This window comes from Quercus suber, unplaced genomic scaffold (assembly GCF_002906115.3).
Source record: "Quercus suber isolate HL8 unplaced genomic scaffold, Cork oak 2.0 scaffold_410, whole genome shotgun sequence".
NCBI classification, from domain to species: domain Eukaryota; kingdom Viridiplantae; phylum Streptophyta; class Magnoliopsida; order Fagales; family Fagaceae; genus Quercus; species Quercus suber.
The window spans coordinates 296,663-320,103 of record NW_027069861.1 but is presented as its reverse complement, the minus strand read 5'-3'; the positions used below and the strand labels follow the sequence as shown (position 1 = coordinate 320,103).

Here is a 23,441-nt window from a genome sequence, read left to right as displayed (position 1 = left end):
ATGTAAATGTCTGGATGGATGAAGTACCACCAGATATTCTCCAGGTTGTACAGGCTGATTCAACAGCCTTGAGTTAATTTAAAGTTGCAGTCTTCTTCCTCAAAAAAAAAAAAAAAATGCTATTTACTATTCAATTTATAAACTTATATTTTATATAAAATGCATAAAAACAAACATAGAGATTTTTTTTTTTTTTTTTTTTGAGGAAACATAGAGATATATAATTAGGAACATTAAGATGTGAGTTTAATAAGGTTTAATGGAAAATTATTGAATACTCTTGGAGTACCATAAATGCGTACTCCCTCCTCTCACATGAATTGTGGATCCCGCCATATATTTAATTAGTGGGACCCACTATTATGTGAGAAGGAGGAGTACGCATTTATAAAATTCTAGGAGTATCCAATAATTACCCGGTTTTAATTCTCACATATAAATCGTTAATGAGTGAACATTTATGGTAAAAAAATTAACCTATATAATTAATGTGGAAATAAATTACAAATACTATTACTTTTTGTCTTTTCTTTATTAAAATAATCCTTTATTTATTTATTTATTTTTTTTATACAAGATAGAATTTTTACCCTAACCCAATCTAAGTGTATATGTGTATGAATCTCCTTCTTAGAGACTTGAATTTCGGTCTTTACCCCTCACACCCCACAAGCATTTATACTTGTGGAGTGACCACCACATTAAGGGTGCGTGGTGGTTTTATTAAAATAATCCTAACATTTAATGAAAGTTGGAACACAAAAAAATGCATTTATTGCTTTTTGTTTAGATTTTTCCAATACTTATTTTCCCACATTTCCACTTGCTTTATGGATTTATCCTTTCTCTCAAGAAAACCTTGTAGTGACGAAGGATCATAAGGAGGAGGCAAGGTGCATGGGGTTAAATCACTAGGAGACTTAACCATGGACTCAACCATGAATTTCTCCCATCTACCCTTAGCTGGGCAAGCCATCATTTCTGAACATAGCTCAACCACTCTTCGAGGTATAGATATTTTGAATTTCAAGAGCTTTGCGTATTCATTTAACAAATGAAACATGTAGTCATATACGTAGTCCATCTTTAGATCCTCTTGTATGAAGTTACTTGCTACTTCTCCTATGGCTTGAGCCTGCTAAGTTTACAAAAATCATAGCAGTTGAAAATATAATAAATGATTTTGTTAAAATGAATTTAAATTAGTGAAAAAAGCAAAAGCATTTTCAAAAAACTTAAAAGGTAAAAATAGGGGTATACAAATCATATGTACCATTTTTTGTATTCCACTAATCATGTCATGTATTTGATTTTTTTTCCCCACATTAAGCTTCGCCTGTTTTATAAGGAAGACAAGCAAATGCATAACACGTTGTGCTTGATAGAATATAAATTGAAACGCAAAAAGTAGTATAGAGAATTTGTATTCATTATAGAACTTTATATTCTTTCATTAGGAATTTATTGCATTTGTATACAGAATTACATATTAATATAATGTAGTAAGATTAATAAAAGTTTAAGCATGAAATAAAAATAAAATTCTATTAAAAATATATACATTCGTCCTCAAAAAAAAAAAAAAATCATATTATATATAATAAAAGTTGGGCTTAGACGCCAGGGTTGCGCCAAGTGGCAGCACCAAATTGCAAAAATTAAATTTTCTTAGATTTTTATATTTTAAGAAAAAATATATATAATTTTTCTTCAACTATAATTTCTAAGTGGATATAATTTTTCTTCAACTATAATTTCTAAGTGGATAAAAAACTTAATTTGATTGAAAGAAGGAAGGACAAAGTTCTATTCAATTAATATTGCTTCACATGGTGCTCAAAAATCGTGCTTAATTTGTTCTTTTCTTTAGTTTATTTTGTCTACAATTGCAATGTAGTGTTTAGAATTTTAAAACAAATTGGACGAATCTTAATCATGTGAATAGTACCATCATGTAATCAAATTTCACATGGCATCAATATTATCAATTTTGCTAGAATAAAAGGAATTACCGTGACAAGCACATGGTATTGTGTTGGCTTTGTTTAGGTTGATTTCCTTAAGTTTAATCCAATTTAGAGAATTGTTACAGATTGTCAATTGATTTTTTTTTTTTTTTTTAATAATGTTAGTTTGATTGTTTAGAAATTATATGAGAAATTGAGCTTTCATGTCTAATTAACTAAGTAATTAATTTTTAAGTTCAAACATAATAAAACAACAAAATATATAGTCTTATCATTGCCCTAAGGCTTGGAACTGAACTGCAAGTATATAAGAAAGGATATTGCTAAGAGTTGCAGTCGAAGGGAGTTTGAACTGTGAAGGAATTACCGGTGCGCACAGAGAAGGGGGAGAGAATACAGAAAATAGCCCTTGACTATACGGAGGATAATAAATTAGGCTGGACTGATTTCCCTTCTTATCTTATTGTTGAGACAGGAAAGCAGTCAAGCAGTCGACGCATCTATCCGTAGTAGGAGTAGGACGTAGGCATAAGAGGGTCTTAGGAATCGATCTGTCTACCCTCAGCTTCTGCTATCGAAGAAAACCGGAAAAGATATTTTCATTTTTCCTTTTCTAGGGTTTTCTTTTCTTCTTGGCAAATAGAGCTAATATTTAAGCTTTTCTAGCCTTTTCTTTTCCTTTTTGTGTTTTGTGGTTATAGATGTTGAATGTTTTTTAATTGTTTATATTTATATTTATGTTTTTTATATACTTTTTTTTTTTAAAATCTCTAGAAGCAACTTTTTTTTTTAATTATAAAAAAAAAAGAGTCCTAATATATGTAGGACTTGGCTGAATATTAAACCACCGACACCAAGAGAAGCGACTATTTTCTCTTCTCCTATAATTTCTAAATGGATATGGACACTCAAGTAAACCAACAGTATTGGACACATAATGCTAAAAAGAAGGGAAGATTTTGATGAACACAAAAACTAAATAATTTAATAATAATATATCAATATCTTCTTTGGATAGAAATACACTTCTCTTAAGGGGAAAAAAAAAAAAACAATTTAGATAGACACACAGCTATTTCAACTTTCTTTTAATATATATAAACTTTAAACTCACCTTTGACACGTAGGCTGCGTTTGTTTTGGGTGAAATTCATTTCGGAAATGTTTTCTATATTTTCGGGTGTTTGTTGGCCGGAAAAAGCAATTTTCCGGAAATCATTTTCAGTTGACTCACGGTAAGGGTGAAAATGATTTACGGAATCATTTTCACTTCAAATGAGTTCCGGAAAATGGAGAGAAAGAGAGAGCATGAAGACAGAGAGAGGGAAAGAGAGAAAGAGAGCACCAGCACCCCTCCGAAGAGCCCAGACATGCCGGAGACGTCGCCGGCGAACCCCGAGCACCGCGCCGATCTCGCCTTCGATCGCACTACTGCCGATCTCCCCGGCGATCACCTTGGATCACCTCTGCTCGATCTCGCGATCTAGACTTCGATATCGCGACTCGCCTTCGATCTCCCACCAGCGAACCCAGAAGCCGTCGAACCCAGAACCCAGTGCTCTTCGCACCGCGCCTCGCCGTCGATCGTCGTCTCCGCGCCACGCCGTCGATCGCTTCCTCTTCCTTGATCTCTCAGCTTTTTTTTTTTTTTTTTTTTTTTTTTTTGATGAACTGATTATTGTTGTTGTTGTTGTTGTTGTGGTTGCCGGAATTTGTTGTTGTTGTTGTTGTGTTGTTGTGGCCGGAATTTTCTGCCGGAATTTGTTGTAGGAAAATAGCATTTTCCTAATTGAACCAAACACATGAAAATATTTTCCACACCAATTTTCATAATACAACCAAACACTTAAAAATATTTTCCTTTTCCAGAAAATAGCATTTCCGGAAAATATGTATTTTCCGGAAAATATTTTACGGAACCAAACGGACCCGTAGAAGAAAAGTTTGATATATATGATATAAAATTAGTTTTTTTTTTCTTATAAAAATTTTAAATGTCCCATAAAAAAAAAGTTTAAACAATAGAATTAGAGTCCTACATAAATTAATGAGTTTTTTTTTTTAAAAAAAAAAAAACCATATTAATTAATGAGTTTGAATAGCATGCATAATGGTATGTAGCATATGGTGATATATATCGAGTGTAATATTTCATTTTTTGTTGTTATTTAAAAATTTTTTGCAAATTGGTTTCTTAAAAACTCTATATTAACATAGACTTCAAGAAGTTTAGGGTATTTGATTTTTACTTGGTTTCCTTTTAGGTGGAGTGTATATGTATACAATTGCACTTATGCTATGGCTAGAAGAGGTGGTGGTTTTGATCAGGACTTTATGCTTTTTGATAGCCCACCCGCGGACTTATGTATATTGTTGTTGTTGTATATATATGTATATACATGGATAGGTTGTAATAATGATGTTTGAGTTTGGAGAGTGTTGTTTCATAAAGTGAAATTCAAGTTCTAGAATTTTCTAAGTGAAATTCCAACTAAAGGATTTTCGATCGATCAAAGCTTTTGCTCGACTGATCGAAATGATGAAGAAAATAATCTTGGAGTCTCTAGATGATTCGATCACTATTCGATTTTTGTTCGATTGATCAAAATGAGCATTCGATCGATTGAAAGGAACTCTCGATCGATCGAAACTCGTAAAACTGAGTTTTTTGCAGAATTTTCTGGTAATTGTTTTGATTGTTTGAAAATGTTTCAAGTTTTGTGAACAGTTTTATGAAACATTTTAACTCTCCATGCATGCTTTTGATGAAATAAAACTCTATGGGTGTAAATAAAGGCTTATGTTCACTTAAAAAAATAGTAAGTTAGAGAGAAATACAAGAAATCTTATGGTCATTTTCCAGAATTGTTATCTATAGAATTCAACAACTTGGTTGTATCCTGGGGATAAGTTTGTGATAACCTTTTAGCAACAAGAGTATCGGGGTAAATATTGTCTAAGGATAACAATTTTGTGCCTTCAAGTTATCTATTTATGTTTGTCTTTGTGTTATTCTTGTTCTTCCTTTACTACTTTGTGTATTATCTCCAACAGTTGTATTATGATAACTTGGGGTTGTACCATGAAAGGATATATCCTCTGAATTCTAATGTCATTGTTTCTATTTAGTTTATGAAAGTTTGATATTTACCAAAAAAAAAGTATTTTTTGGTGTTTCCAATGGACCAATCCAGGGTTCAAATCCTCCCTCTCTTAAACTATTTAATTATCAAAAAGTAATAGAAATCATGAACCACTCCCTCACCTACTATCTTGACTATGATCTTAAAAAAAAAAAAAAAATCACAGTACTGCTAAGATGACAAGGATGAGAACGTATAGCACAGAAGGGCTATTGGGCCGTGGTCTAGGAGTTAGTAAATTTTGAGTTTGACGCAAGGGGAGCATATCACTTTCAAATTTTGACAATGCAAGCTCATTGAATAGGCTTGAACTCCAAGAAGATGACCCAAATTAGGGAACAACTTTCCTTACGCACGATATGTTATATATCTCCTATAATAAAATTTGAGTTTTAGAAGTCACAGTTCTCTTTATCCATGAAATACCCCATAAACCTCATGATTTAAGAATGTGATAGTTTTTTCAAGATCCAATAAATTGAAATAGAAATAATAAAAGTGTGACAAGTTTTACTACATAAAGCTTATAAACTAATGTGATAATGAATGTAATTAGTGGGCTCTAATAACCTCATAAATGAATATTTGAAGTACCTTTTTGTGATTAATGACACATTAGTTTGTAAGCTTAGGTGCAGTTTGGCCTCAACGTCTGCGTCTGGAGGCTACGTTTTCCTCATCTTTTTTTTTTTTTTTTTTGGCCGCTTTGTTTGACTTTGGAGGCAAAAAAATGGGTGCATGAACAGTGCGTGCAAAGTTTTAGAAGTCACAGTTCTCTTTATCCATGAAATACCCCATAAACCTCATGATTTAAGAATGTGATAGTTTTTTCAAGATCCAATAAATTGAAATAGAAATAATAAAAGTGTGACAAGTTTTACTACATAAAGCTTATAAACTAATGTGATAATGAATGTAATTAGTGGGCTCTAATAACCTCATAAATGAATATTTGAAGTACCTTTTTGTGATTAATGACACATTAGTTTGTAAGCTTAGGTGCAGTTTGGCCTCAACGTCTGCGTCTGGAGGCTACGTTTTCCTCATCTTTTTTTTTTTTTTTTTTGGCCGCTTTGTTTGACTTTGGAGGCAAAAAAATGGGTGCATGAACAGTGCGTGCACTGTTCATGCACTGTTTATGCACTATTCATGTAATAAAAAATATTAAAAATGGGTCCCACGGTACTATTTACACATTTAAAAATTATTTTGCTACAGTGTTTTCAGTTTTCAGTTTTCAGTTTCAGCAACAATAAGGTGAATCCAAACGGACCCTTAATGTAGTAAAATTTGCGATAGTCACTCCACAAGTATAAGTGCTTATGGGGAGCAAGGGCTGGAGTTCAAGTTTCCAAGAGGGAGCTTCACACTCATATATATTTAGATTATGATAGAGTAAAAATTTTATTTTGTATAAAAAAAAAATACTACTTGATTGAAATTTTATTCCAACTATAACTCTAGTACCAAAAATTTCAAAATTTTAAAATTAAAATTTTTATTTATTTGATAATCAGTCTTATCATATTAAAACTTAGGCACTAAATTCAATAATATTAGTAAAATGTTTTATTTCTTTTACATATATATTTTTAATAAATCCATGCATGAAACGAGAATACTCTTTAGTTAATCTAAAATTTTAGTAGACGAATTCATAGCAAAAAATATTTATTTTCCTAAATTCGAAGGTTGGATTCAAGGCTTTTGTGGGAATATAGTCTTAAATAAAAATTTTAAGGATCTTAGAATTTGGGAATTTTAATGGAATTGTTTTTAAGATGAAGAAAATAAGCACGGGATCGTAGTCTTGCTCGTAAGCAATACAGGATAAAAACACCCCTAAAAAACAAAAACAAGAAGAAAAAGCAATATTGTAGGCTTGATAAGACAAAAGTGATTGCCTTAACCGACTTTTTCGTAATTCCATTGCCAGTTTTTTTGTTACCCAAATAGAATGGTAGGTCGACTGTGTAGTCTGTGTGTAAGTTCAGTTGCTATATGGCTGATCACAAAATACTGTAAGGATTAAAGAATATATAAGAATAAAGACTTACAATATCAATCCAGCCTAGAAATACCAAAGCACTGACAAGGAGGAAGAAGATGAAGACCACGCTCGCTGTTGCAACTTTCTTCTTCACTGGTAGCCAACAAGTTCCACCGTGATAGAACATATTGAGTTTGTTTCTCATTATTTCTTTTCATGGGGCTTTTGTTGGCCTTCTTTAAAAACCTGCAAAACAAGAGCTAGCCTTGCCTTCCAAACTGTTGACTATTGATGTTACCTATTGGTATAGTTGGTCTGCTGGACTTTCGGAATTTTCTTTTTTGAAATAGACTTTTGGAAATTTTCGAGCCTACTACCTTCACCATATAGAGTCTGATCTAATCTAATCTAATCTAATCCAAAATTATTGAAGCATCCAGAGAATTTTCATCCAAAAAAGCTAGTCCGCAGAACTAACCTTCAATTGTTAGTCTCTTTCTTATACCTACTTGTTATGTGTGATTTGTGTATAATATGTCTTCCACCTTGAGCATTAATCAAGTTTTGGAGAAAGTATGAGCTATGAATGCCTTTTGCTGAAACTTGATGTTTTTTGGTTCAAAATTGTCTCGTATATACAATATACTATATACTATCGCATACTTGAAAGTTGAAACAGTTCTAGTAATATATAGATCTCAGTGAAATTATTGGAGGTACAGGCATGTTTCATTGGATTTAATGTCCTTACTTGAATATGATGAATATTGGCAAATTTTTTTATGACCTATAGAATTTACTTTTTCAGTTTTGTTGCCAAAGAAATGCAAGAATTGTTCAGATGTTTTCCTTTCTTGACTTGTGGATACTGAAATTTGCTAAGTGTTGGTTTTCATCACCACACTCACACACACAAAAGGGAATGCTACCTCCTTGGATCTAGGTGGATGTTCGTACCTTCTCCTGTTTCCTTGAACTAAAATTAACCCCGTTTCCCAATTCCCAATACACCCAATAACTCTCTCACAAATACAAAGAATAGAGAAAACCTTGCACCCTATTCTAAACTAGAGAACTCTCATAAATAAGCACCAGCCAATCTCACTATTTCACTCTCTATTTTCTTCTCTACAATTGCCGCAACATCCTCTGCTTATATAGGATATCAAGTCGGCAAAGATACAATTCCTTCAAGGAATAGAATTTTATTCCCATTGAATTGTATTCCCATATGTTCACATGCTACTCCAAGTAAAGACACTACTTCAAGTAGAACTCTAGTTCTCATCTCAAGGATATCTCGTAATTTGCTACAATTCCAAACCGGCCAATGTATATTGAATGCGTGAGGTCCAAATATCAATTCCAAGTTGAACTTGGATATCTAAGCCGGTTAGGTATCAGTTTAAGAGTCCTAAAACAATTAGGAAATAGAGTTGCACTTGGAATAGACTCCAAGTCTTGCATGCCACTTCAAAGTAATCATGGATTAGGATAAGTTCAAGCCACCGACTTCACAGCAGTGGTCTAGTCATATGTAAGAAGGTCAATTCCAATCCCTCCGGCCCATTGGCTTCTGAGCGGAAGATTTTGGACTAGGGCCGTTGCATTGGATATTTGATAAAAGGGTGATTACAGTAAGTCTCCCTGTGATTTGATTGAATTCACGTTGCACATACATGATTTGAAAGTTGATACTTTACTTACCTAAAGATTCACTCCATTTGTCTCATGTAATCTACATTTGTTAAAAATTTGGGTATAAACTTGGTTTTGGCATTGGCTATAACTCCTACTAAAAAATTAACATGACTACATATTTTGAAAATCCAATCGTTGAAGTGTAAGCTCTTTATATCTTTAATATGCATGTCAAATTTTATGTGAATCAAATGCTATTTACTATTCAATCTATAAACTTATATTTTATGCATAATTTTAGAATACCAAAAATTGAAATTGGAATATTTGATTGATAACATAATTATTGATTTTTGATATTTTAGAAATTTTGCAAGCATGAAGGATATAAGAAGAAAATGTAATTAATCCAATAGTGAATTTGTTAAAATTCATGTCCAATAAAAAGATATTGGGTGGAGTTGTAGCCTTAGGTTACAATTAATTTTGTAGCCAAATTATTTCATTTCTTCTCATGTCCTTCATGTTTACAAAATTTCTAAAACATCAAAGGTTAATAGTTATGTCATCAATCAAACTTTTAGATTTTAATTTTTTATAGTCTAAAATTATACATAAAACATAAGTTTATGAATTGAATAGTGAATATTAAATAACATCCGATTAACACGAAATTTTATATGTGTTTTAACAACATAAAAAGCATGCAAGCAAATGGTTAGATTTTTAATATATGCAACCATGTTAATTTTTCAGTGGAATTTGTAGCCTTAGGTTACAACTAAATTTGAAATTAGCCTTTGTCCAAGAAAAAAATATAATCCGATGATGAATTTATCAAAATTAACATCTAATAACAAAATATTGACTTCAACTATTAGCTACAATCATGATGTCAAAATCGAGATTCTACGTAAAGATTGTGGGAGGTAGGTGGAATTGTGAATCATAGGATCGGATCGTGAATCATAAGATACTATATTATTTGAAAAAAGAAAAAAAAATAGTATGTTAAATTATCATATAAATTATACATTCATAAAAAACTAAAAATTTGCATCCATTTGATGTAATTACTATACATCATTACATCCATTTGTAAACATCATTTAAAGAGGCCAAAAACCTCAAAACGTGACACTTTATTAGGATGTTATTTTTCAACTAACACTATCTCTCTACATTAGAATAGCAAAACTTAGTCTGTTGGGATATTATTTTTCATTTGGGTCCAATTGAGTCTTTTGCTAAGTTAAATAAGATTACAAGAAATCGGGATTGTTTGGAATCATCAAAATCATATGATCCTGAACAATCGCTAAGATCTTTGAAAGATCCAACTCATTTTGGGCAGGAGAGATCATAAAATCGTAGGATCGTAGAATCTAGATTGAGATTTTGATAACCATAGCTACAACCAATAAATGACTTTCCCTTATGAGTTGGCAAAAGTACTTTATGAATGTTAGTGGTCAATAATTTTATTATTCAATTATAAATCATTGGTTTTAAACGTGACCTTAATTGGCTGAAGTTATTGTTATTAAAACAAATTTAACCACTAAACCAGTTATGATATTTCCATTTACATAATTCAATGCATTTGTCATAGCATTTATCTGTCCATCTACCATATACCTTTAGCCATTAAATTAAGAATCTGAATTTGATAAGGATGGGGTGTAAAATCCATGTTTTACACCATCCAATAAAAGATTACCACTTCATTTTTTTTACTTAAAACTCAATACATCCTATCATATATAATAACATCTCTATAAACTCACAGTTGAGTTGGATTTTCAAATGAGTATTAGAATTGATGGGTCAGGCTTAGGTCTAGTGTCTAGTAGTACTGGACCTGTTGAGACGATGACATGTGTCCACTTTTAGACACATGTTACCATTTGACCGGGCCTAGTGCACTTGAGTTTTATATCACATTTTTATAGAATTTAATCTCTTTAAAATATAATCCGATGATGAATTTATCAAAATTAACATCTAATAACAAAATATTGACTTCAACTATTAGCTACAATCATGATGTCAAAATCGAGATTCTACGTAAAGATTGTGGGAGGTAGGTGGAATTGTGAATCATAGGATCGGATCGTGAATCGTAAGATACTATATTATTTGAAAAAAGAAAAAAAAATAGTATGTTAAATTATCATATAAATTATACATTCATAAAAAACTAAAAATTTGCATCCATTTGATGTAATTACTATACATCATTACATCCATTTGTAAGCATCATTTAAAGATGCCAAAAACCTCAAAACGTGACACTTTATTAGGATGTTATTTTTCAACTAACACTATCTCTCTACATTAGAATAGCAAAACTTAGTCTGTTGGGATATTATTTTTCATTTGGGTCCAATTGAGTCTTTTGCTAAGTTAAATAAGATTACAAGAAATCGGGATTGTTTGGAATCATCAAAATCATATGATCCTGAACAATCGCTAAGATCTTTGAAAGATCCAACTCATTTTGGGCAGGAGAGATCATAAAATCGTAGGATCGTAGAATCTAGATTGAGATTTTGATAACCATAGCTACAACCAATAAATGACTTTCCCTTATGAGTTGGCAAAAGTACTTTATGAATGTTAGTGGTCAATAATTTTATTATTCAATTATAAATCATTGGTTTTAAACGTGACCTTAATTGGCTGAAGTTATTGTTATTAAAACAAATTTAACCACTAAACCAGTTATGATATTTCCATTTACATAATTCAATGCATTTGTCATAGCATTTATCTGTCCATCTACCATATACCTTTAGCCATTAAATTAAGAATCTGAATTTGATAAGGATGGGGTGTAAAATCCATGTTTTACACCATCCAATAAAAGATTACCACTTCATTTTTTTTACTTAAAACTCAATACATCCTATCATATATAATAACATCTCTATAAACTCACAGTTGAGTTGGATTTTCAAATGAGTATTAGAATTGATGGGTCAGGCTTAGGTCTAGTGTCTAGTAGTACTGGACCTGTTGAGACGATGACATGTGTCCACTTTTAGACACATGTTACCATTTGACCGGGCCTAGTGCACTTGAGTTTTATATCACATTTTTATAGAATTTAATCTCTTTATCATTGTAGATAAAAAGATTATTCCCATAAAAAAAAGAAAAAAGAAAAGAAAAGAAAGATATATTGATTATAGACCTCCATAAGCGGCTAACGGGGTGTATACATTTAAATATTTGAAGGAAACATTAAAGAACATGGAAATCCATACATTAATCTACAAATATATTTTCCCTTTTTTTAAAGCATATTTACAATTATCTTGTCCTTGCCTTCAATCCAAATGTACCACTAAAAAAATATTGGGTATACACATAGTCATAGAAGTGAAAGTTCCACAAAAAAAAAAAAATAAAGGGTAAATTGCAAATTTTACCTCTAAAGTTTGAGTGTGTTTGGATTTTACGCTTTAAAGTTTTAGAATTTGGATTTTACCCCTTGAATTTTAGGGTTGTTTGGATTTTACTCTCTAAAGTTTGGGAGTGTTACATTTTACATCCTAAAGTTTTAGAATTTAGGGGTATAAAATCCAAACACTTTCAAACTTTAGGGGAGTAAAATCCAAATTCTAAAATGTCATGGTGTAAAATCCAAACACCCTCAAACTTTAAGAGTGTAATTTACAATTAATCCAAAAATAAATAAAAAAAGAAGCTGAGAATAATTTTTTAATAGATATGATAGGATTTGAATAAATGACACTGGCTTTATAATAATTGTTTCCATCATTACACCAAGATATCAATTGGTTTATTCTTTCTAGATTGTCACCCCCTTTTGTCTCTTTAGATAATCTGCTACCAATGCACTAAAGTCTAAACAACATGAATGCATGAAACAAACATAGAGATATATAAGTAGACACAATAAGATGTAAGTTTAATAAGGTTTTAATTCTCAAATATAATTCATTAATGAGTTAACATTTATGGTAAATTTTTTTTTTAACTTAGATAATTAATGGAGAAATAAATTATAAATATTATTATGATAACTAAACCTAGCCTCATCACAAATTTAGAATTGATATTACTCAAATAATTGATAGGCACATTCGAATACATGGCTATATAATCTCAAAAAGAAAAAAAAAGAAAAAAAAAAAAGAATACATAGCCATATAAATTGTATTTTGATATAATCTCAAATTCTCACAAGAAAAAACCACAAAAATGTATCAACTAATTTGGATGGATTATAAAATGTGGGCTCGGACAAATTTGTTTTTCCTCAATTTTTAATCATTTTCTTTTTTCTCTTGTCAACCAAATAGACACTACAAGAAACTTGATATGTTTCAACTCATGTTTTTTGAAGGTTTACAAATACCCTGGAAATAAATGCTAAATGATGAACACGCTTGATATAAAGCAACCTTATTTAATGGGTCAGAATTTTTTAGAAGAATCGTCAAAATAAATTGCTCCATACAAGAATTGTTTCAAGGTTGCATAGGTGTCGAAATTTTTGTTTCGAGGGTAATGTAGGCTGTCAAAATTTCTTTTTTGAGAGAATTTGTTTCAAAGGTTATCAAGGGTTATCCAGAGCCTCAAAATAATATTTTTTGAGAGCCTTCCATACTTTTTCCAAGTGTTTTAGGCCTAAAAAATATATTTAAAAGATTATTCATTTTTTTTATTAGTGATGTTAAGGATACTACAAATTTTACTATTAGCTTGCAATTGCATGTTATTAATTACAAAAAAGTGATATAAACATTCATTAGTTAAATTGATGAAGTTCATCAATGAGAGTCAATGTCATATTATATTTTGAACATTTTATAATACTTTTAATTAGTTCATTTTTCTCTTTCATCTATTAAGACTCTTAAGATACGAGACCAATAGAACCTTAATCCAATTGAAACCTTAAAATGTTTCAAAAAGATGTTGCAAATGTGTTAAATCATCAATTATAAATTAGTCTCCCCTAATAGTTCAAGACTCTAATTTTTGTAAACTGATATCCTACAAAGCCAACACCGAATGATATATATCTCTCTCTCCAAAATAAAGCATCTTTTTTAATCGTAGTATATTTTTATTTCTTTTTTTAATATTTATAGTTCAACTATGATATTCAATTCTCTATATGAAATTAACATTAGTTTAGTTGGTATTATTCATCAAATTATGTATTTAATGTATCAAATTAACCTTAATTTGATTAATATTAAATAATTTTGTTTAATAAATATTTACATATTAAAAGCCCTACATAGAATTTCGCTTTAGGCCCCAAATTATGTTAGCCCCCTGGCTTTGAAGGTTGGGGTGTGGAATAGAAATACATGAGCTGGTCTTGGTTTCTAGGCTTTGGAACTTTATTGATACATTTTGGGAAAAATACCAAGACACCCCTTGAACTTTGAGTTGATGCTCATTACACCCCTAAACTTTTAATTTGGCTAATTTAGTCCTTAAACTTTGCGCAAGTGCTAAATAGAGTCATCGGTTAGATTGCGGTTTATTATAAACGGCTGAAGCATTAAAAAATAACACACAAACTAAAGCATTGAAAATAACACTTTCCAGTATCTAACTCAAAACAATTAAAGATCAAGCACGTGTATTATCTAACTTTTCAACCAGTAAGTTCCAATTAACCGCTTAAGTACAGATATGAGATTCATATTTGGAATAATAAACCCAAAACACAACCCAAATGCAAATAAATCAATCTAACGAAATCATGCTAACGATCATTACGAACTCTAAAGATTAAAAGGACATAGAGACAAATTGAAACAAATTAACATCACTAAGAAAGCAAACGCTTGATTATTTGACAAATTGAAACAAATCCATTAGATGCAGATCGTTTTTTTTTTTTTTTTTTTTTTTGATCAGTTCATCATCAAGGTTAATCAAACGCTTGATTGTTTTCCGAGAGAAAAAAAAAAGGAAATATGAAATCAAAGGGCTGTTAGTTTGCCGAGAAAATAAAAGAAAAGATTGGGGGAAAAAAAAAAAAAAAAAAAAAAAACCCAAAAGTCTAGATCAACTGTGAGTTCAACCAGTAGTGGCTATTGAACGTCAGTACCACGAATAGCGGAGTCAGCGACTCCAAAGGCCAGATTGGCAACGGTAGTTCGAACTCTGGTGACTCAACAGCTTGGATGAGACTTGAAAGACCCTCTCTCTCCTCTCGGCTTCTCTCCCAAACGGTGCAATTGGATTTTTTTTTTTTTTTTATTTATTTACACATGTATATCACGTGAGTGACTAACTTCTCTTTAAACGGCAGTCTAACAAATGCCTCTATTTGGCACTTGTGCAAAGTTCAATGACTAAATTGGCTAAAATAAAAGTTTAGGGAGTGTAATGACCACCACCCTAAAGTTCAAAGGGTGTCTTGGCATTTTTTCCATATATTTTAGTATAGGTTGGAACTTCTCAAGGGCATCATGGTCTTAAGTAGACTTCTGCATGGTACGGTGTGGTTAGTTATAGGAGTATTTTTTGCACGACACCTATATGGTGCAGTTTCTCCTCATGCTTGACTGCACCTCACTAAGGTGTAGGGTCCGATCTACACAAGGTGTAGTTAGTTTGGTTAATTTCTCCATTTACTCTGGAAACAAATACAATGTAGTTAACTCTCCAAAACCACATCATAATTATTAAATAGCCCAAATATTCCCCAAAAAAAAAAAAAAAAAAAACACACACACACACACACACACAAAATAAAACAAACAAATTCACAATCTCTCTAAAAAAATGTCTCTTTCAAATCCCAAAAAAGAAAACTAGACTAAACCTAAGCCATAAAAGATAAAACAAAACTATCGAAAACAAAAAAAATACATAAACAAACTTTATAGAAAGCATTGCAAGGAGGAGCATCAAAAGTCAAAGCCTGCTAGGACCAAGTGGATGAGGCTGATAAGTAGGGGGAGAGAGTGAGGAGAGGCAAAGGCGTTGCTAGGAGCCTAGGCGAGAATTATTAACGAGAGAGAGAGAGAGAGAGAGAGAGAGAGAGAGGTGGGGAACTAAAATGGTGATCTAGATATATTTAGGGTTTGTAATTGAAATGGCGTCGTTTCAGGTTTTTTTTTTTTTTTTCTTTTTAATTGATACCAAAATGACATTTTTTTGGAACTAATATTAAAATTAATACAGGTTCAAATGACGTCGTTTTGGTATTAGATTTAAAATATGTAAAAACCCTAAAGTTTCCTAATACCCAATATCTCTCTAACGCTAGTTCTCCTTCTTCTTCCTTGCCTTTCTCAAACTCGCACTTTCACACCTTCTATATATAAATTATACATATGTTAAATTATAGCAAATAAATATATATACACACCAGTGCAGTGGGTTTCTTGTTGGAGTTCAAAATAGTCGCCGATTGCTCAACGGCCGCCTTCGGTATGCCTTCAGTATACATATATAAACTTCATCAAACTGTATAGCAAAAAACCTCATCAAACTTGTTCCCTAATTTCGTCATCTTATTCGGGTTCAAGCCCATTCGATGGGCTTGCCTTGTCCAAATTTGAAAGTGATTTGCTCCCCTTGCTTCAAGTTTAAATTTTACTAGACTGCGGCCCAATAGCCCTTCGTGTGCTGCCACACATTATCATTCTTGTCATCTTAGATCTGAGTCTCTTACTGTATGATTTTTTTTTTAATCAACAACATCTTGATGAAGATAGTAGTTGATATAGTAGGTCATGATTTCTAGTACAAGTATTTTCCCTTTAATTATTAACGAATTGTGTACATACACCACTGATAGCAATCATAATAATAATTTATGTAAGAGGATTCCCTATAATTCCCTTTCATTTTTAGCTGAACATGCAACACATGACATTTATTGATTTTTAAATATATCGTATCTTACCTCTAAATAAAAATTAGTAGGAATGAGTAGATTCAGTTGGACTGGAGTTCTTCCCATAAAATTATTAGTTCATTAATAAAGTTCTTATCTATTACCTATGTTGAAAAAGGATTCTAAAAATTAAAAAGGTATGTTGAAAAAGAATGCCCGGTAATACTTGTTTCATGAAATCCACACTGTATGTTGTCATTCTTACATTGAGTTTGGAACGGGCAAAAGATGAAAGAAAAGAAAGCCTAGGAAGGAAATGTAGCTTCTTCTCACTACAAAAAAGTTGTTTGTTTTTTTTTTTTTTTTTATATATATATATATAATTTTATAAAAATTTGGGCATTAGGAAGTGGTGCCTTTTTCCCTAAGGGAAATTTTGTTTTTAGGTAGGGCCTTGGGCCGGCCCTGTTCAAAGCCCCTATTTTTTTTAAGTAACAAGTTTTGTTAGAAACTAAGAATAACCTTCAAAGCCCAAATGGAAGTTCAAGAAATTAAATACTGGATTATACTCCAAATTTTAAGCTTCAAACAAACACACACAAACAACAAAGGCCCATTTCAAATTTTCAACTAACTAGTTTCTCCCAATATTCATTCTCCCACATGCCTACTTCTCTCATTATATTTTATTTACTCTGATGAAGTGGCTTCAATAGTTGGAACTTGCATTGTGCATGGAAGTGTATCCCTAGGGCATTTCACCATGGACTCCACCATGAAATTCTTAAACTTCCAAAATTTATTACCCTCTAGACATGCCATTGTTTCTGAACAGACCTCAAACGCTCCTGGAGGAATTGTTGGTTCAAATTTCAAGAGATTTGCATATTCACTTAACAAGTGAAACATGTAGTCGTAAACAAAGTCCATTTTAAGGTTCTCTTGAATGAATTTGCTTCCTGCCTCTCCAATTTCCTGTGCCTGAAATATAAGTGTTGGAGGAGATAGAATCGTGAAGAAAAACAATTGAATAAAGAAATAAATAAATTTGAAGCATGTCTAGCACCACATAAGAAACATAATGCATGTTGGGTCCCATTGTTGACTGTCACATTGCTTATAATCCCCCAACTGTTAGTTGAATCAACTTAGTCCCTTAAGTTTCAATATCAAGTAAATATCATTATGAAACTTCTCTTCTTTTAAATCTTAATGAGATTGACAAAATTAGTTAATGTAGCAAATAGAGCATAAGTTAAAAGATATCTATAGAAAGTGTGAAAATTCTAAAGCGAAATCAACTTTCAACTATTAATTACGTTAAAATTTAAATAGGAGACATAAGGATGACATTGTGACTTGATTTTGAAAGTTGAATTATTATGTTGACACAATTTATAGTTGAGGGATAATAGATGGAGGATTAGTAAAATTGATAGCAGTTTTTGTTAGGTTATAAGTATTTACGATTAAATGTTTAGATTCTTATTTTGTGTATGTTGGCAAACCCAGAACAAAAACATGTCTAGATTAGGTGTTAGACATTACTCATGATTGTATAAATCAAGATTCAAGAACATTCAAGTGATAGAAAGGAGAGTTTAAGTTTTGTGAAGCTCGACCAATCAAAAATTAGACTCAACCGATCAAAAATCACAGAAAAAGTAATTTTGCAAATTTTAAACCAGGCCCAAGCTTGCAAAAACGTTTAGGGTTTTAGTCCAACACTTCTAAGTATAAAAGGAAAACTCTAACTATGTTTTGAAGACTCTTGGAAGACTTGTGAGTTACTCTTGTGAGATTTATGAGGTTTCTGTAACCTTCTAACTCTACAACTGTCTACCAAAATGAGATTTATAATCAAGTGCTAGTGGAATCAAGTTGTTGCTACAAGATCAACAATGATTGGTGATCCGAAATCTTTGAGTGGGATCTCAAAGTCATAAGCGTGGGAGCTTCTGTTCAACAAATCCAAGAGAGAAAAGTCCGTGGAGTCGAAGCTGCACGTGGTCGTGTTAATAAGTTCTATTGGAGGTAGCATTAGGTTTAGGAGTTCAATCTTTTGTAAACTTCAATTCTTTCTAGTAGATTTGTTTATTTTAACGATAGTTAGGTCAAATCCTCCTTAGGTTTTTACCTTGAAACATTTAGTTTCATTGGTTTTCCTGAGTGTTCATATCGTTGTGTCTTTTACTTTCTGCTGTGCATGATATGATATACTATTGTTTAATCTAGATCTCATAATTAATCTTAGTAACTACTTGGCTAATTCACTAGGTGTAAACAATTTGTTTTAAAGGGGTCTAGACAAACAAAATGTTTTAGTATTTTTCAATTAGTTTTTTGTGATTAGTGATACGTCAATAATTTGTAAGGTTTATGTAGAGGGCGTTTGGATAGCACGTTTAAGTGCTGCGTCCGCGTTTTCTCCTCTTTTTTTCTTTTTTTCTTTTTTTTTTCAGCCGCAACTGTTGACCCGGTTTTCTTGAACAGTGCACTTGTGCACTATTCACGGGTCCCACAAACTCCACTTTTTATCAACTTTTTCATTAAAAATGGGTCCCACGATACTATTTACACATTTAAAAATTATTTTGCTATAATGTTTTCAGTTTTCAGTTTCAGCAACAATAAGTTCAATCCAAACGGACCCGTAGTAAATTTTGTAGTATCCTTATCATTACCCTTTCCAAATTGTATTGCACTAGTCTACTATGTATATAACAAGCTTTCCATGAGAAAATCAGAAAAAATCGTGCTATTTCTCTAAGGAAAAATAGAAAATTAACAAAAACAATTAAAACCATTTTGAGAAGGCTTTTAAAAAGTGCATTTCTAGGTAAGTGTTCTGCATTGGTTTATGTTTTTCATAATTCAAGAAAAGAGAACTGTTTTAGGAAAAGAAAACCACCACACATGCATGTCCACATGTGGCTAAATTTGGTTGTGTCAAGAGGGGAAGAGAGTAAGAGAGGTTTACTTTGTCGGTGTGATAATTGCCCCATTCCACAGCAAGCTCGAGATCTCTGCATGTATTATTAGTTATTTTGATGGGCCAGTAGTGTTGCATGGGCACCAAGCTTCTTGTGAAAAAGTCATGGTACCTAGGCATCAATAGCAAGGTCATGGAATTGCAAGCTAGAATGTACTTTTCACTCACTGACCATGTCGATCCTTCTATGTAAATTTTATATCTTCAGATGGAAAAAGGCAAACAAAACAGAAAATAATGTCATTAATAACACTATGACTTTATTATGACATATTTCAAAGGAAATTATAAGAAAAATGAAGAAAAAGAAATTGTTGAGAAATTAAAGATGCGGAATACTTACCTATGGATGCATTGATCTTCTAGTTTTGAGTTCTTGAATCCTTGTTTAGATTCTTTTTCCCAATCCTGAATTCAGATAAAATAGTTGAAATAAATATGTTCCAAATTTCTCTCAAAAGCCTGTCTGCCTAGTACTTTTTTCCTATATGTTTCTTTCACACTATCTCTTCTAAAGAGGGGAAAAAAACACTATTTCTACTTCCAAAATAGGATCAAACAAGTTCTTTGCATAATTTCCACATATGAAATTAAGCACAATTTCACAAAGAAATAGTTCACTTGTTTCTCGATAATATCATTTAATAAACAGATGACCCCTCAACTACTTATTGTTTGAAGAAACCTTCCACTTCAATGGGTAATTTTTTTTCATGAAAAGCAAAGATGAGATAACTAATCTAGTTTTTCATTAAGATAATTACATGTGTTTTTCACAATTTTGACAATCAAACATGTCAATGATGTCAGGGCTAACCCACCGACCCTAGGCCTAGGGCCACTACTAGAGAAAGCCCCCCCAAAAGAGGGGCCATAAGTTATTTTTTTAAATATATATATATATATATATATAAATGAATTGTTACTTTTTTTCCCTCTACTTTTAAGAATGATTGAGAAATTGAGTGATGTTATAAATATTGCAAATTTTACTTCAGAGAGCTTACAAATTTTAGTGTCACCATCACAAGAAGTAATCCAAATATTCATTTATTATCTTGTTGAAGTGCAACCATTCACATTCTTTTCTATATCAATTTGTAAGATTTTTGTAATAAAATTTGTGATAGCTATTAACATTTTCCCAAAAATAAATATAAATTAATATAAATCCAACCAAATCACTATTAAGTGAATAAAAAATGCTAAACGACCACAAATTTTATTACAAAAAAAAATTCAAACTAATGTGGCAAAAATGTGATTGGTGTTGCTGAAACAATGTAATAAATGAATTTGAATTAATTAATTTTTTAAATTGATGACGTGTCATTTTGTAAGGTTTACAGGATAAAATTTATAATATCCCAAGCATCGCTCAAGTGAATTAATCATACTAAAAGTAAGAATAATGGGCTGTTAATAAAAATTTGTAATATAAAACATTTACTAAATTGATGGTTAATAAACTAAATATTATTTAGGTGATACTTAAATATGAAAACACCCATTTAAATTTTCACTTTAAGCCTGAAATTGTATTAAGCCAACCCTGTTTGAGGTTCAAGTATTTACTATTTAATGTCTTTTCTTTTACTAAATATTCTTAGCAAAAGTTCCGGATAACTTAACAATTGACCACTCGTACTAGAATTGTATGAATGTTTCTTAAAATAAAATCAAGGAATTCGATAAAGAAATTCACCTGGATATATAAACGAACATTCCAATCATTTTTGTTAGAGACATTGCACTTCATAAACTCAAATCTCTTTTTGGACACATATGGATTCCCTTTCCAGAAAGCATAGGGTTTTCTATCTTTCCATTTGATCTTTTTATTGCCTTCTTTTAGGGCCTCCAACGTAGTCCCCCATGGCTTTATATCGACCTCAGGCCTAACGAAGGAAAAGTTTTGTTAATGATTTTTTTGAAACCCAAAAAATAATAATAATAATAATAATAATATTAACTATGAATCACATGAGAAAACAAAGGAGTGCAACCCCTGTTATAATTAATATTATTATTTTATAATAACCACTGTTAGAAGCTGAATCATATGAAAAAAAGCAAAGAAGTATAACCTTTTTTGCAAGTTTTCTTAATTAGATCAGTAAAGCTATTACAACTAGCAGGTGATTGCTGAGGCTTCACCACATCCCACGTTCAAGTTCCCACGCGAACTGTAATTGCAATTTTTGGTAAGTCCCAGAAATCGATAGAGCCTAAAGTGTGTGTGGGTTTGGGGTCTCAGAGCTCCAGTTCGAGCTAGTGGTACCCATGGGCTTACCCAAACGTACCATGGAGCGTGGGATAATAACTACCACATACGAGTCCCCTTTTTTTGTTTCTCAAAAAAAAATCAAAAAAAAAAAAAGATCAGTAAAGCTATTATTATAACGTTGACCATCTTGCAAAACAATTATGGGGGTGAGTTTACTGTTTACGAGTACCTCATCTTATGGATATACAATATTAGGTATGTGAGATTTACAAGTGTTTGTGTGTTTAATATATATGTGAAGGGAGTGTTGAATACACCTATTTTTGGAGGGAGTATTTTTCTATTTCCATTGCATACAACAATCTCTCAAAATTTGTAGAACCCAGTAACGCAAGGTTCACTTGTGAGAAACCCACTACATATAGCGAGCTACTATATCACATATATCCAATACATGTAAACCATCCTCACATGGAAATGGATATATGATATCATTTTCATATTCAGCAAAAAAACCTATGCCCCAAGTAACTTTTTGCAATCAAATTGTAATTAAATTTGAAAAGGAAACTTACAAAGTGTTTGTGTGTTTAATATATATGTGAAGGGAGTGTTGAATACACCTATTTTTGGAGGGAGTATTTTTCTATTTCCATTGCATACAACAATCTCTCAAAATTTGTAGAACCCAGTAACGCAAGGTTCACTTGTGAGAAACCCACTACATATAGCGAGCTACTATATCACATATATCCAATACATGTAAACCATCCTCACATGGAAATGGATATATGATATCATTTTCATATTCAGCAAAAAAACCTATGCCCCAAGTAACTTTTTGCAATCAAATTGTAATTAAATTTGAAAAGGAAACTTACCAACCCCAGAAGGACCAATCAGGGAAGACAATGTCTAGTGTTTCATCATCCTTACAATAATGGAACACCGGTGGCACCGACGTGGCTTTAAGCCCTTAGTAGTCACGTTTTTTAATCACGGTTTCGTCTCCACACCAAAACATCAACTCCAAATCTGGTACCTTCCCAGGGTACAACCTCAAAAGCTGCAAAATTCCCCATATTGTAAAGACATCCCTAGTTTGATATGCGCCTCTATATTTCTCAACATAAGTCTTTCCCTTCACAATCACAAGTCTAAAATTTGCATGAACTCTTCCTCTTTCCGCCATGTCCCCGTGATTCCGGTACTCTGCCACGGCCGTAGATCTTCATGGATCCACCGGGTGTACTCCGAACATGCTACAGGATATGATTCCTCTTTCTCAATTGTCATCGGGCAAGTGGTTGGGCATGTTAATGTTGAGTTCAAATTGGAGCAATTGAGTAGGAAATCAACTTGGCCAGGGGGCTTTTTAGGACTTGGTGTGGTTACAATATCTGTTATGACAGACTTGAAAAGAAGAAGAAATTATTTAAGAAAAATGTATACATTCTAATAGAAAGTGCACGACAGAGAAAATTAAAGATTATACTTGTCCTTCTTTAGGCGAAAAAGAAAGCACCAATTATAAATTTAGTTTCTTCTAGTTATTACTGTTAAATTGTTAATAGATAGTTCTTTAGATTGAAATTGAATACATTTATTGCGTTCCACACTATAATTTAAGTTGGAAGC

The 23,441-nt window shown here is 31.8% G+C and overlaps 1 pseudogene; it reads right to left on the bottom strand.

The window, feature by feature from the left end:
- Positions 1-772: 772 nt before the first annotated feature.
- Positions 773-23,099, bottom strand: LOC111999249 (uncharacterized; annotated as a pseudogene).
- Positions 23,100-23,441: the final 342 nt, after the last annotated feature.